Source organism: Kogia breviceps, chromosome 3 (genome assembly GCF_026419965.1).
Source record: "Kogia breviceps isolate mKogBre1 chromosome 3, mKogBre1 haplotype 1, whole genome shotgun sequence".
In the NCBI taxonomy this organism is placed as follows: domain Eukaryota; kingdom Metazoa; phylum Chordata; class Mammalia; order Artiodactyla; family Physeteridae; genus Kogia; species Kogia breviceps.
The window spans coordinates 112,904,409-112,920,098 of NC_081312.1; the positions used below are offsets into that span (position 1 = coordinate 112,904,409).

At 43.0% G+C, this 15,690-nt stretch overlaps 1 protein-coding gene and 1 non-coding gene across 7 annotated transcripts in view; both read left to right on the plus strand.

Moving 5' to 3' along the window:
- Positions 1–15,690, plus strand: part of ADAMTS17 (ADAM metallopeptidase with thrombospondin type 1 motif 17) — a 364,535-nt gene that overhangs the window by 58,905 nt on the left and 289,940 nt on the right. The window lies entirely within an intron of this gene.
- On the plus strand, positions 6,967–7,073 carry LOC131753870 (U6 spliceosomal RNA). The gene has a single exon (XR_009334939.1). It is a non-coding gene; the product is annotated as a U6 spliceosomal RNA (small nuclear RNA).

Here is a 15,690-nt window from a genome sequence, read left to right on the forward strand (position 1 = left end):
GACTTCTCAAAGCAAGAGAGGCCTACTGTTGGGCGTGACAGGGAGTGTATGTGTTTTTCTAATGCTGACCAGGGTAAGTGGCCTTGAAAGGGGACATTCCAGAAAGAAAACTAATTGGTATTATTCCCAGAGCTGGGAAGCAAGTTGGTCATGGCAATAGCAGCTGACCTCTGGATTTCCCTGGCTGGACTTTCATCTTCTCTCATGCAGCATCCAGGCAGGGAGTGAGTTGACCTGTGATGGGATCAGGGCCACAACTGGTGGGCTTATGTAGCTGCTGGTGCCCTGTCCCAAGCTCCTGCTGGGCATGTGTAGGCAGGTATGACTTCAAATGAAAGGCATATCCAGAGCTGATCTCAGACCACTGTACTGACTGATGATGCAGTGTGGTCCCCACAGGTCAGGATCCTACTACAAGTGATCAGGATTCAATGGTGGCAGAATTTGGAAGATTGGAAGGTTGCTTGCTGGGCTGGTGACTTTCTGTTGGTCTGCCCTTATAGGCTTCTAGAGCAGAAAATCAGTGTGATAGGTCTGGTTTCCAGGGATGCAGTAACTGGAATCATATCAGACAAAGAAATTGACCATGCACCTCGTGGAGGGAGGAATCCTCTCACAACAGGATGGCCCAAGGACCACTCAGTACGAGCCAGTCTTGTGCAGTGGATGGTAGGCTTAGGTATGCCAGGATCAGAGCACAAGTGATGTGAGCCTGGCTCAGAAAGGACGTGCAATAAATATGGGTGAAAAGGACAAGAAGATGGGGGAGGGAGGAGGTGAAGGGGCTATCCTGTCTCTAAAAGATAGGGCAGAGCAGTACCATAAAAAGAGAGCATGTGACTCCTCTGAATGTCCTGAGGAGGTACTGGGGCATCTCAGCTCCCAACATGTTGTCAGTGTCTGGACTTGCCATGTGGGAGCATTGTCTCTCAGGAATTGAATGCTGAGGTTTGTGGACTTATGGCTCATTGAGCTTCTTGTAAAGACTATGCTACAGAGCTTAGGACAGTCCAAATGAGTTTGTTATAGGAGACCAGTGGCAGCAGATTAAAATAAATCACCCAGGATATGGTGACACATTCAGATTAGGAGGCCATAGAAATGCTCTCTTATTAATCTCTGGATGACAAGGACACTGCACGCATTGCAAAGCGTGCTTACAGCATGGCCTCGGGTTTCACCCTGCAACTATCAAGCAGTCCTTCCACTAAAACCTGTATGAAGATAGAGAAAGGCAAAAACATATTTAGAAAAATGAAGGAAATAGGCAAGCTCATGTCAAAATTGGCAAGGACTTTCCACTAACTATAAAGAACAGTGGGCCTGGATTGGTAAGGGTAGTCAGCGGGCTTTTCAGAGTGGCCAAATCCTACCTGTCTGAAAGAGAGCCGGAAGAAATATTTTCCCATCTCTTGTTTGTCCTTGGCTTTGAATTTTAGAAGATTTATGATACTTAGGAAACTGGTTGGCTGTCCCACTTGGTTTGTCATTAGCCATTGTTTATAGCCATTCTACAGCTAACTCCAGAGCAGCCCTGGAGGGAGGTATGGTGGGAGGTATGTTGCTGGTACTTTGTATCTAGCATTGCCCTGTGGACAGAAGGAGACCTGTAGATCCCTATTTAAGTGTCCCATCAATTCAGAATGTACAGTACTGCTCCCTGGGGAGATACAGGATCCCACCACAGCCTGGTAGAGCTGACTACACAGATGCCTACTGAACATCGTGCTTGTCTGCCTGTCCTCTAGTAGCAGGTCTGAGATGGAATGCTGACTATTGTGATCAAGGGAGACCTGTTCACCCAAGCGCTGGCTTTAGGTAGACCTCTCCTCATTGTAATTTGAATATGTACAGAAAATCCATTTGAGGGTCTGAGTTCAAATACTGTAGCCTATAAGGGAAAGGATATGCAGAGAAAACATATCTTTGGAAAGGATTTATTTCAGGACCAGAATAAATTTTAGAAAACTGGTATTCTAATGGGATGTAAGAAGATAAGGCTTTACTATGGAAAACATAGTATGGAATTTCCTTAAAAAAATAAAAACAGAGCTACCATGTGATCCAGTGATCCCACTCCTGGGCATATATCCAGAAAAGATGAAAACTCTAATTTGAAAAGATACATGCCCCCCAATGTTAATAGCAGCACTATTTCTTTCTTTCTTTTTTTTTTTTTTTTTTTGTGGCTTGTGGGCTCTAGAGAGCAGGCTCAGTAGCTCAGTAGTTGTGGTGCACGGGCTTAGTTGCTCCGTGGCATGTGGGATCTTACTGGACCAGGGCTTGAACCCATGTTCCCTGCATTGGCAGGGGGATTTTTTTTTTTTTTAAACATCTTTATTGGAGTATAACTGTTTTACAATAGTGTGTTAGTTTTTCCTTTACAACAAAGTGAATCAGTTATACATATACATATGTTCCCATATCTCTTCCCTCTTGCATCACCCTTTCTCCCACCCTCCCTATCCCACCCCTCTAGGTGGTCACAAAGCACAGAGGTGATCTCCCTGTGCTATGCGGCAGCTTCCCACTAGCTATCTAATTTACATTTGGTAGTGTATATATGTCCCTGCCACTCTCTCACTTCGTCACAGCTTACCCTTCCCCCTCCCCATATCCTCAAGTCCATGCTCTAGTAAGTCTGTTTTATTCCCGTCCTACCACTAATCTCTTCATGACATTTTTTTTTCCTAAGAGTCCATATATATGTGTTAGCATACGGTATTTGTTTCTCTCCTTCTGACTTACTTCACTCTGTATGACAGACTCTAGGTCCATCCACCTCATTATAAATAACTCAGTTTCATTTCTTTTTATGGCTGAGTAATATTCCATTGTATACATGTGCCACATCTTCTTTATCCATTCATCTGTTGATGAACACTTAGGTTGCTTCCAGTCCTGGCTATCGTAAATAGAGTTACAATGAACATTTTGGTACATGACTCTTTTTGAATTATGGTTTTCTCAGGGTATATGCCCAGTAGTGGGATTGCTGGGTCGTATGGTAGTTCTATTTGTAGTTTTTTAAGGAACCTCCATACTGTTCTCCATAGTGGCTGTATCAATTTACATTCCCACCAGCAGAGCAGCACTATTTCTAACAGCCAAGACATGGAAACAATCTAAGTGTCCATCAACAGGTGAATGGATAAAGAAGGTGTGGTGTATGTATACAATGGAATATTCCTCATCCATAAAAAATGAAACATTGCCATTTGCAGCAACATGGATGGACCTAGACATTATCATACTAAATGAAGTAAGTCAGACAGAAGGACAAATATTGTATAATATCACTTATATGTGGAATCTAAAAAATAATACAAATGATTTTATTTACAAAACAGAAACAGACTCAGAGACATAGAAAACAAACTTTCCTAAAGGGGAAAGGTGGGGAGGGATAAATTATGGGATTAACATATACACACTACTATATATAAAGTAGGTAAGCAACAAGGATTTACTGTATAGCACAGGGAACTATATTCAATACCTTATAATAATCTATAATGGAAAATAATCTGAAAATATATATAACTGAATCACTTTGCTGTACACCTGTAACTAACACAATATTGTAAATCCACTATACTTCAATGAAAAAGAGAACATTTGGTCCTAAACAGATGTCAGAAGTCATAAAAAAAGATAGGACTTTAAAGAAGCAAAAGCCATAAGAACTGCAGAATGAGATGTAAAAGCAGTAAGCTTAAAATAAAAGGGAACTGGTGAGATAAAGCTTATAAAACTAGTTTGCTGTAGCAGAAGTAAAATCTACAAGGGAGGCACTATGGAGTTGAAATGACATTACACATTTGAATTAGTGATGTAGAGAATAAATGTGGCATGCTTCTTTGGGGGCAAAGGAAGGAAAGAATAGAGTGGTGAGAAAGGAAGTGATAGAAATGGGTTACAGAAAATGTAAGTCCAATTTTAGTATCTCTGCAGAAGGAACCCCTCTGCCCAAGTTAGGATAGGGGCATTCATCAGAGATTTTTAATGAATGAAGTCTTTCTGGAAGGTTTAAAAATATCTCAGTTTACCAGAGAAAAGGCTTACTGTGTTTTGATCAAAATTCATATACATAGGCCCACAGTTATTTATTCTGGCAAAATTTGTGAATTATAAGAATAAAAGGAAAAGTTATACCAGTATTCAAGCAGACAAAACAGGTTACTTAAAAGAAACCAAAATCTGGCAGGCCTGAGTTGTCCATGATACTAAGTCCTAGAAGACAGTGGAGCCAGGACTGAAGTGTTGGGACAAGAAGTGACTGGGGGGGTTTCCCTGGTGGTGCAGTGGTTAAGAATCCGCTTGCCAATGCATGGGACACAGGTTCGAGCCCTGGTCTGGGAAGATCCCACATGCTGTGGAGCAACTAAGCCTGTGCAGCACAATTACTGAGCCTGCACTCTAGAGTCCATGAGTCACAACTACTGAGCCTGCATGCTGCAACTACTGAAGCCCGCATTCCTGGAGCCTGTGCTCTGCAACAAGAGAAGACGCCACAACGAGAAGCCCACACACCGCAACGAAGAGTAGCCCCTGCTCGCCACAGCTAGAGAAAACCTGCGTGCAGCAACGAAGACCCAGTGCAGCCAAAAGTAAATAATTTATTAAAAAAAAAAAATTGACTGTGCTCCAAGAATATGACACTCAGACAATTTATTGTTCACCTGTGAGGGCACTTGATGCTCTTAGATATGTAAGAGTTTAGAAACCATACACCCTGCTTGTCCTTCTAGGAAGGATTTCTTTAAAACATAATTGCAGTTGATTATGAGCTGAAGCAAAATTAAAAGATTAGAAATAGGGAGGGCATGATATAAAGAGTTGATGTGGATGATTGAAACTGGTTTAACATAGAGTTAAGCCTAACTAATTGATGCAAACACAGTTACAAATTGAAAGCAATAATTAAAAAGTTAAGGGAAGATCAAAGACCTAAATGTAAGGGCTAAAACTATCATAGTCCTAGAAGAAAATATAGGAATAAATCTTTATGACCTTGAATTAGGCAATGGTTTCTTAGATCTGACATCAAAAACACAAGCAACCAAAGAAAATAAAGATAAATTGGATTTAATCAAAATTAAAATATTTTGTGCTTCAAAGGATACCATCAAGAAAGTGAAAAGATAACTCACATGATAGAAGAAAATTTCTCCAAATCTTATATCTGATGAGGGACTTGTATCTGAGATATATCCTATAATTCAACTATAAAAAGACAACTCAACTGAAAAGTAGACAAAGGACTTGAAAAGATAGTTCTCTGAAGAATATACATATAATTGTCCAATGATCAAATGAAAAAATTCTCAGCATTTTTAGACACCAAAGGAATGCAAATCAAAACCACAGTGAGATACCATTTCATACCCACTTGGATAATTATGATAAAAAAGATGGACAGTAACAAGTGTTGGTGGAAATGTAGAGAAATTAGAACCCTCATATGGTGCTGCTGGGAATATAAAATGGTACAGACACTTGAAGAACAGGTTGGCAGTTCCTCAAAAGCAAAGGGTTACGACATGACCTAGCAATTCTACTCCAAGGTATACACCCAAGAGAAATTAAAACATTTATTCACATAAAAACTTATGCATGAATGTTCATAGGAGAATTATTCACAATAGCCAAAATATGAAAACAACCCAAATGTCCATCAACTGATGAATGGAAAACAAAGTGGTATTCCATGCAATGGAATCTTATTTGGCAACAAAAAGGAATAAAGTACAGATACATGCTGGATGGATGAACCTTGAAAATATTTTCATAAGAGAAAGAAGCTAGAAACAAAAGACCATATATTAAATGATTCTATTTATATGAAATGTTCAGAATAGGCAAACCTATGGAGACAGAAAGTAATTAGTGATTTCCTAGGGTGGGTGTGCTAGAGGGCGAAATGGGAAATGGTTGCTAATGGGTATAGGGTTTCATTTTGGATGATAAAAATGGTCTATTTGTGTCATCATAGCTGTGCAACTCTGAGAATATACCAAAAGCTATTGAATTGTACCCTTCAAATGGATGAATTGTATGGTACGTGAATAATATCTCAATAAAGCTGTTATAAAAAGTAAGAAAATATGTAAAATATAAAGTACTTTAATAATATTCTGTACCTCAAATTTAAGAAATATTTACAAATCATAAAAGTGGGGGACTTCCCTGGTGGCGCAGTGGTTAAGAATCTACCTGCCAATGCAGGGGACATGGATATGACCCCTGGTTCAGGAAGATCCCACATGCCGTGGAATAACTAAGCCCATGCACCATAACTACTGAGCCTGCTCTCTAGAGCCCGTGAGCCACAACTGCCGATCCTGTGTGCCACAACTACTGAAGCCTGCACATTTAGAGCCCATGCTCCACAACAAGACAAGCCACCACAATGAGAAGCCTGCACACCGCAACAAAGAGTATCCCCCACTCACTGCAACTAGAGAAAGCCCATGCACAGCAACGAAGACCAAACACAGCCATAAATAAATAAATAAATAAAAGAAAAGTGGAAAGGAATCTGGGAGAAAAAAGGGTTGTTAAGTTCTTCTCTGCACAAAGGGAAAACCAAAGTTCTACTATGTTCTTGACATGGAAAGAATGTTTCCTAAGATTGTAAGGATAGCTTATGGTAGAATTGCTTCCTAAATACTGGAGATGATAAACTCAGTGAAATATAGCTCACATAGGAAAATAGAGAAAAGGAACTAAAAACATGACAGAAAATCAAAAATTATCATTTTTATAATAAATATAAAGGCATTAAAACCCTCTATTCAATGACAGAGGCTCAGAAATGACAACAAAAAGTTATGTAAAAGCATGGGTAAAGATTTAAACATCAAATGCAATTAAAAGGTGATAAAATCGAGGAAATACTTATCATAGTACTACAAAAGTCTAATATTCTTTCATTTCTTCTTTCACTTATTTTAAAACTCTTTAGTGCTCACATTGGCAGCACATGTCCTAAAATTAGAACAATACAGAGAAGAGTAGCATGGCCCCTGTGCAAGGATGACACACAAATTCATGAAGCATTCCATATTTTTAATCTAATTTTTAAAAAGGAAACAAATGAGCTTATTTACAAAACAGAAACAGACTTACAGGTATCAAAAACAAACTTATGGTTACCAAAGGGGAAACGTGACAAGGAGGGTTAAATCAGGAGCTTGGAATTAACGTACACGCACTGCTATATATAACATAACCAACAAAACTTAACTGTATAGCACAGGGAACTCTACTCAGTATTCTGTGATAACCTATATGAAAAAAGAACCTGAAAAATAATGAATACATGTATATGTATAACTAAATCACTTTTCTGTGCACCTGAAACTAATACAACATTGTAAATCAACTATATTTCAATTAAGTTAAAAAATAAATGAAAATAAAATAAAATAAAATGAGGTTGTGGTAAGACCACTCCCCCCTCAAAAAAACTATTTACTGAACACCTACTATGTGCTAGGCACTAGGTATGGAGCGATGAATAAACTGGCATGATTCCTGTTCTCACAGCTTCCTGTAGAGTGGAAGAGACTGTTATTAAACACAGAACAGTTAAATTATTTCAAATTGTGGTTAAGTGCTCCAGGGAAGAGAGAAGTGTGTTCTGGTGACTTAGGTGAAGGGGTCCAGCCTCGTTGAGGAAATGGCATTTGAGTTGTGAGGACAAGTCAGTCAGGTGGCTGTTTGGAAAACAATTTCCCAAATGGAGCTATTGCATGTTCAGAGGCCAGGGTGTGGGGAGGAGATTCAGTGCTTGAACTCATGAAGACCAGTGTGATTATGTGGTTGCTCCCTACTTGGACTTTAGGGGAAGCCACAGGACAACAGAGGGAGGCCACAGGAAATTGGGAGTGGGGGGTCTTAGTGAATTTGCGGATTGGCCTAACGAGGATTTCCATTCCCTCTGCTGTTTCATGGGTTTGCTCATCCTGCTGGAGCCCAAGGCTACTTTACCTGTGGAAGTCCGAGGAATGGCTGACGTGGCCATAAAGGAACCACTCACCTCTTGGTGACCCAGTGGGGACATTGGAAGTTTGGGAGTAGGAGCCCCACTAGTAAGGGTGTCAGGAAAACTGCAGCCATGCTCAGATGAATGTGCCTTTCTGGGCAGGTTCTTTGGCCCTGGAGTGTCCTCGGCATTCGGGAAGGGGGTTCTTTGGGAAAGAGTCATAGTCTGGTGACTGGGTCTAGGCCCAAAGAGGAGCATTTGACTTATTTTACCACGTCTAGGTCTGCTGGTGGGTTATTTGAGCTCTCTCTCCATGTGTTAGGGGACATCTTGGGCTTCTGTGAAAGTCAAGGGGCCTTTGGAGGAGTGAAGGATGTCTGATTGTTAACTACTCTGGAAATATGTGGGCATCCAATATATTTGGAAGAACCCCTGACATCCAAGACAGAACCATAAATTTGTTTTCCCTAAGCTTCTAAAAAGAGGGAAAAGGATTTTTTGGTCCTTTTGTTCCTTGTTTATGGACTTCATTCTCTCATTCACTTACACATTCAAAAATAATGACTGAATGCCAACTACGTACCAGGCACCCTGCTCAGTGTGGGAGATACAGAGGCGAGAAGGGCAGTCCCCGCCCTCAAAACCCAGATACTTGGGGAGATGTATAGCCCATGACCCGAGGCTGTGCTGAGCACTATTGGGTATCAGGGGAGGGGTGGAAGGAAGAAGCCTTCACCTATATTTTAGTTTTGTGTTAAAGCAATGAAGAGTTCCTGGTCCAAAGATATGGCCTGCCCTCCTTGCAAAGATGGAGGAATATCTGGGCTGTCTGAAGTTTCTTGTACTTCTTTGTCAAAGATGAAAGACTATCTGTCAAATGAAACAATATCCAGGAACCCTGTGGGGAATTCCAGGTGCAGAAGACAAATTTATTTCTTTTCAGGCTTTTGTTTGTCCCATCTTTCTCTGGCCAAAACGTGGCATGTTAATTAATTTCTCTCTCTAAGCTGTGTATTTGGGGGATGTTCTTTTTTTCTCTTCCATCAGTTTAGAAGATAAAACCATCAGGCTCCAGTAGGCTAGTGTAATCTTTCAGCAATAGACTTAACTGAAAAGTGGTGGTGAGAAGCACATGATAATTCCAAACATTTGCATTTGTTTTCTTGAATTTGTCAAATGTATCTGATGGACCTCTGAGATGACTGTCCTTTCTGGGAATCACACGTTGTCCTGATTGCCCTGACTATGTGACTATACACACTTCAACTCATGTGAAGGTGACCTGCCCAGTCCACACTTCTTAAGGCAAGAAAGAAGATGGGCATCTGTATGGACTAAAATGTGTCCCCACTAATCTCTGTGTTGAAGTTCTAACCCCCAGCACCTCAGACTAGGAATGTGTTTGGAAATAGGGCCTTTAAAGAAGTGATTATAGTTAAATGAGGTCATTAGGGAGTCCTTTTTTTTTTTTTTTTTTTTTTTTTTTTTTTGTGGTAAGTGGGCCTCTCTCTGCTGTGGCCTCTCCCATTGCAGAGCACAGGCACAGGCTCCGGACGTGCAGGCTCAGTGGCCATGGCTCATGGGCCCAGCCACTCTGCAGCATGTGGGATCCTTCTGGGCCAGGGCACGAATCCGCGTCCCCTGCATCGGCAGGCGGACTCTCAACCACTGCGCCACCAGGGAAGGCCGGGAGTCCTTTTAAGAAGAAGAAATTTGGACTTAGATGGGTAAAGGGAAGATGAAGACAGAAGACAGCCATCTGTAAATCAGGGAAGAGAGGTCTCAGAAGAAACCAACCCTGCCGACACCTCAATCTTGGCTTCTAGTCTCCAGAACTGTGAAGAAATAAATGTCTGGTGTTTAAGCCACCCAGTCTGTGTTATTTTGTAATGGCAACCCTAGCTGACTAATGTAGTATCTTTTACGGGAAATATTTAATATTTAATAGAGGTTGAGACAAGGTTTTAGACTGATGTGAGATAAACCAGAAAACACAGCCATCTGCCTTACCCTCAGGGAACCCTATGACAGCCAGTGTGAAACATTCTTACTGGAATAGGCCCAGCGTCTTTGTTAGACGATGCTACCTTGCATCTTCCATTTTTCCTGCTTCTTTCTTTCTGGTTGTACAGCTCTGTCCTTTCTTGATACAATGAATAGTGCTTTTCTTCCTCCTCTCCTTCCAGTTGGAAGCCTGCTTTTCCTAGGAGTCTGGGCTGTTTTCTTGACGGTTCTTTCATCTGTGGGGTATTTATAGGACTGTTAAGGTTTTACATGCTTCTCTCCCTCCCTTGAGGGGAGCACCCAGCGCCGGGCCAGCCACAGATTCAGGGTTTCACTGGCACCTGTTGAACAATTATCGTCTTTTCTCAGTTGGTGTGAGGTGGGCATATTAGAAGCCTTGTTCTTCTTTGCTGGCAGTCTGTGACTGGAAAGGGAGAGTGGTAGAAACGGAGTGAAGATGGCAGTCTTCCATGGGCCTGGGTTTTCTTATTGGATGTGTGAGGTTTTTCCATCTTAAGCTTCCCTCAATTCTAGTATTTTCCAGCAGTGTTCCTGTTTCTCTCCTCCCGAGACCTCACCAAAGTCTGTACAGTTTCCTCACCTCTCACTTTTTTCCCTTCCCTGTCCTGGTTTCTGCTCCCCTGTCCTCAGCAGCACGCTCCGTAAAACCCACTTGGGTCTGGACCTGGCCCTCTGCTGTACTGGAGGAGCTGAGCAGCCCCTCCTCCTGAGACTTTATTTTCCCTGCACCTCGCCATCCGCCCCCAGTTTGGTTCCATTTCTTCTATCCAGTCATGCAGTTTGGAGGTCCCGGAAGGATCCCTCTGGGATCGTTGCTTCCTAGATGCCTATCTCTGATTTCGCCTTTGCTTTTGAGCACCAAGTCTGCACACTGGACAGCCAACTTGACCTCTCCACTTGGGTACTTTAAAAACAACTGAAACTAACAAGGCCAAAACTTGCAGTGCTTTTTTTTCACACCTGGCCCTCTTCCAGGGGTCCCTAATTCAGTGGTTAGCACAACCATACAAACCAGGAGTTATCCTTGATAGCCCTTCTTTACCCACCCAAATATCCCTAGTATTCTTGGTCTCACCTTCTAAGTACCTCCTGAATCTATGTGCTTCCTTTCACCGGCAGTTGCCCCCTTTGTCTAGCTGTGGTCCCTATGTACCTGAGCTCCTGTAGTGGTCATCCAACTAGTGTCCCCACTTCCATGTCCCCCTGGAATCTTTTCTACCCATAACAGCCAGGGTGACACATTGGAAACACAAGCCCTAGATGGCTTCCCACTGCTCTGGGGTTAAAGAAGAAAACCCTGAGCACATTGCATGTGACCCTTCAAGTGTGCCCCTGCATTATTGCTCAAGCCTCTTGGCCAGCCACACTCTCTCTGGCTCTTGGATCCCTGTGGTTTCTAGAACATGCTGTGCTTTCTTCTGTCCCCAGGGCCTTGTACCTGCTGTCCCCACTGCCTGGACTGCTCCCATCTCCTCTCTCCTCACTCCCACTGATTAACTGTTGCTTATCCTCCTAATCTTGGCCCTTGTGTCACTTCCTGATGGAACCCAATCTAAATTGGAACTCTCTTCTTTTTATCCTGTCATAGTATTATCTATTCTTTCTTGCAAACATTTGTTATATTTATAATTTTTATATACTCATTTGTTCATTTGATTAATGTTTATTCCTCCTAGGTCATCACCTACATTGCCTAGCACATAGTAGGTTCACAATTCAATATTTGTTGACCAAATGAGTATCTTCACAATTCAGTATTTGTTGACCAAATGAGTATCTTCCCACCTCACCCACAGACAGTAGTGCCTGGTTGCTTGGTGCCCACGTGGCTCTGACCATGGGTGGAAAGGTCTGGCAGGGCCAGCTAAGCCTTCTTACCCGTGGCCGGGCTGCCTCCCAGGGTGGGGGTGTGTGGGGGACACCTCCTGCCTAATGAAGGGACTGATTTTGGACTCCAAGGTTGATCAGTTCTTCATTCAGGATCTTAACCACAAAAAACCCTATTTTCCACCTTTCTTTGTAAGGAATTTACATGAAAAAAATATGCCTTTTATAAAAGTGACTTGGCCTTGGGGGAAGTTATTTAAAGAATTCATACTTGGAGAGCAAAACTTATTTTTTTCCTTTTAAAAAAAAAGAAAAAGAGAGAGAATGCCATTATTTTTCAAGGATATTGGATTTATGCAGCTGCCAAAAGTTCACCTGGCTGGGAGTTCTTCTGCACATGTGGAGCCATCATTTCTAGTTGAAAAGGTAGTTTTTTGTTTGTTTGTTTCATTTTAAATAAGCAGACCCTTTGTTTGAAGAAAATAAAAGTGATCAGAAAATAATTTTTTTGGACCTGATAATTTTCTTGGAAAGCATGTTGTTTGTGTGTGTGCAAACTTAAAAACGAGACTTGTTTTTCATCCTCCTCCAGTACTTTCCCCATGTTGACTATGAATCTGTAAGGTGCTGTCCTTGGGTCTTTGGATGTGGCAGTGATAGGTTGTTGGGAAATCTATGGCACACACTGATGCTTGCATTTCCTTCACAAGGTACCCATTGATTGGTTTTTGTTAAAGATGACTCAGAATGAAGGGCAGCGTTCCTGTCTATGGCAGGGTTCTGCAGTGTGGAAGTGCACATCCAATATCTTAATATTTCCATGGTGAAGAAATAAATCCTTATTTCTAGAACTGGGAGGAGTCCTTGAAGCTTGAATGAAATATAGGAATTAGTTTTAGGACTGACCCTCTCATTTTAGGCTATATCAGTTTGTGTCTAGTCAGGAAAACAGAAACTGTGCTAGGTATTTCTTTTTTTTGCCATATGCGGGCCTCTCACTGTTGTGACCTCTCCCGTTGTGGAGCACAGGCTCCGGACGCGCAGGCTCAGCGGCCATGGCTCATGGGCCCAGCCACTCCACGGCATGTGGGATCTTCCTGGACCCGGGTACGAACCCATGTCCCCTGCATTGGCAGGCGGACTCTCAACCACTGCGCCACCAGGGAAGCCTGGTATTTCTAATTATGAGATTTAGATTTAACACAGGGAATTGGTTACATCAGTGTCAAAGTCTGAATGAGCAGAAGTGGAGCTGAGGTAACCCAGGTAATAGCTATCTCTCCAGGGCTGGGGAAAGAAAAGAGAAAAGGTGGCATTTACAAGACCACAGAGCTTGCAGCAGTGGTCTGTGGGGCTGGGGCTCAGACCTGTGAGGGACATCAGACCACCAACGAGGTACAGCCAAGCAGGTGTCTCTATGGATGTACCTCTGAGGGAGATGAGGAGGCTGGGCTGGGAGTTCCCCAGGAGCTGGAGGCTAGAGCCACAGCTGCCCAATACTGCTGGAACAATGCCACCCTGAGCTGAAACACAGGAGCCCATTCTCCCCATCTCCTGCTTTCCAGTCTCCCTCCAGCGCCCCCTGTTGGCAGAGCTGAACAGGAAGCCAGCTAGCAAGGGAGTCCAGGAAATAGTTTGCAGGCCCCCAACCCCAGAGTGGAGCACAGAAGAGAGGGCTGGGAGAAAAAGGGCAAATAATGGGTGCACAGGAAATGGATACCTTTCTGTTAAGTGGCACCTTCAAGGGCATCAAGATCAGGCCCAGGTAAATTTTCAGGGTTCCCAACTCCCACGCTGAAGGTATTTTTATTACATCTCATGGCTGCTTATTTTGGGAGAGTTAAAGACAAAAGATGGTGGGGCTATTGGACATGCAGTTGAAACCACACATCTTACTATTTTTCATGCTGTGGCAGTGGTGGCTTTGGTTCCTTGAAAATGGGTTGGTGTGGCCATGGCAGGGGTGTCAGTACACAGAAATCTCACTTGTGGCGACAATCGGTCTCTCCTCCAAGGAGTATGACTGTCTGTTTTCCATCTTAATGAGAAACATGATTTCCATTCTTCTATCCTGTGTGAAATGTCATTAATGTTTCATGGTTTAAATAACTGATTTCATGTACAGTCATGTTTTGTGTTCTATCATATTTCTGACGATTAAAATATTCTGCCGTCTGGAATGTTGGGGGGTTACATTGGGATGTTGAGCAGGAGTTATAAGCCACTCCTCTTGAAACTTATATTTTTGTATAATTATAACTTATTGTTGCATGATTGAGGATGTCCTTAGAGAAACTCTTCATGCACCTACCCAGTTAGAAATGTCGAAGACAATAAGTTGATTGGTGAGTGTCTAGACTAGAGGTCCTGATCAGACCCTGTAGGGTGCATACAAGCATCCACTATTGGTTCTGGGTCATCCATGCAAAGTTTAAAGATTAGCATTTAGACCCTAATAGTTAACAGCAATAATAGTAGTGTAATAATAAGTATAGAGATAAGACTAGCAGCATCATTTGAGTGTGCTTATTATATATCTGATCCTGTGTTAGTTTCCCCACATCCACCCTAAGAGAGCAGAATAATTATCCCCTTGTTTTAGAGATGAGGAAGCTTGCCCCTGGCCACCCCAGCACGGGCAAACTCTACCCAGCTCTGTCGGATGTCACAGCTGGGCTCCTCACAATTAGAGTTGCCTCCTCCTCCTTAGGTGGAGGGAGTACTGTGTGAGAATTCAATTTTAGGACATTTAGGTTAAGTTCCTTGAAACTTAATCTTTTTATTAGGAATTTCAAAGAGTTAAAAAAATTCACTCAACTAAGTGTAATTCTCGAATGTTCCTACTATGCACCAGGCAGTGCTCGGAGCTTTGGTGGGTCCAGAGGGTGATGTTTGGGTCCTTAAGCTCACAGTCTAGCCCAGAAGGCGAGCATAGACCCACGTTAGACTATAACATGGATGGGAGTTTGGAGTTTGCAGGATTGCTGGGGAGCAGGGGATTCAGTGGGCGCTCCAAGCACCGCAGAGTTGAATGTCCAGGTCCTCCGCCTGCAGTGGGCCATGGCCGGCGGGGGGGTCACTTGGGCAAGCTGCCTGGACCCCAGAACTCCAGTCTCCTGCTTAGTCTGGTCTGAGAGGTTTTACTGTTTTCATGGCTACTTCTGTTTTCTAGTTTTGAATTAGTTTTTGATGTGATAGGTACAGAAAAAAGAAAGTCCCATCCACGTGTCCTGCATGGCAGCCCAGCCAGTTCAGGCAGGGGAGCTGTAGACCCTTGAGCCTTGGGTGGGCTGTGCCACCGAGTGAACAAGGGGACCCTGCCTGCCGAGCAGCACTCCTCTTTTTCTGGAAGCCAGTGTCACCATCTGTGCTCTCACCTCTTCTTTCTAACTCAGACCACCTGTCATCCCCCTTTCTTGGTTCTGCTGCCCCACTCTTGTCCTCCTGTTATGTTGGCTGCTGGGCCCTTGGTCCTTCTGGGTGCTCTCACTGCCCCCTCCCCTGCGGACTGAGGGATCACTTGAGGCTGCCGACTTGGAACATGCACTGGAATTCCTTTGGAATTCCCTTTGATGAGTGTTTTTAATTTTCCATCCTTTAGTGTTATAGAAGGGACTGAGGGATCACTTGAGACTTCCGATGGGATTTCCTTTGTCCTGCCCACTAGAGAGCTGGAGAAAACCCATGGTTAACACAGCTAAAAGAATACGTGATTCTGGACTCTTCCCCGATGTCGAGGGTCCTGGTTGTCCACCGTGCTAGTGTGCCCGGGTGGGGACATTCTCGATCTGGACCTTGAGTGCTGTGTGTTGGAAATGTTTATTTTTCTGGCTTGAATGACAAGTTCA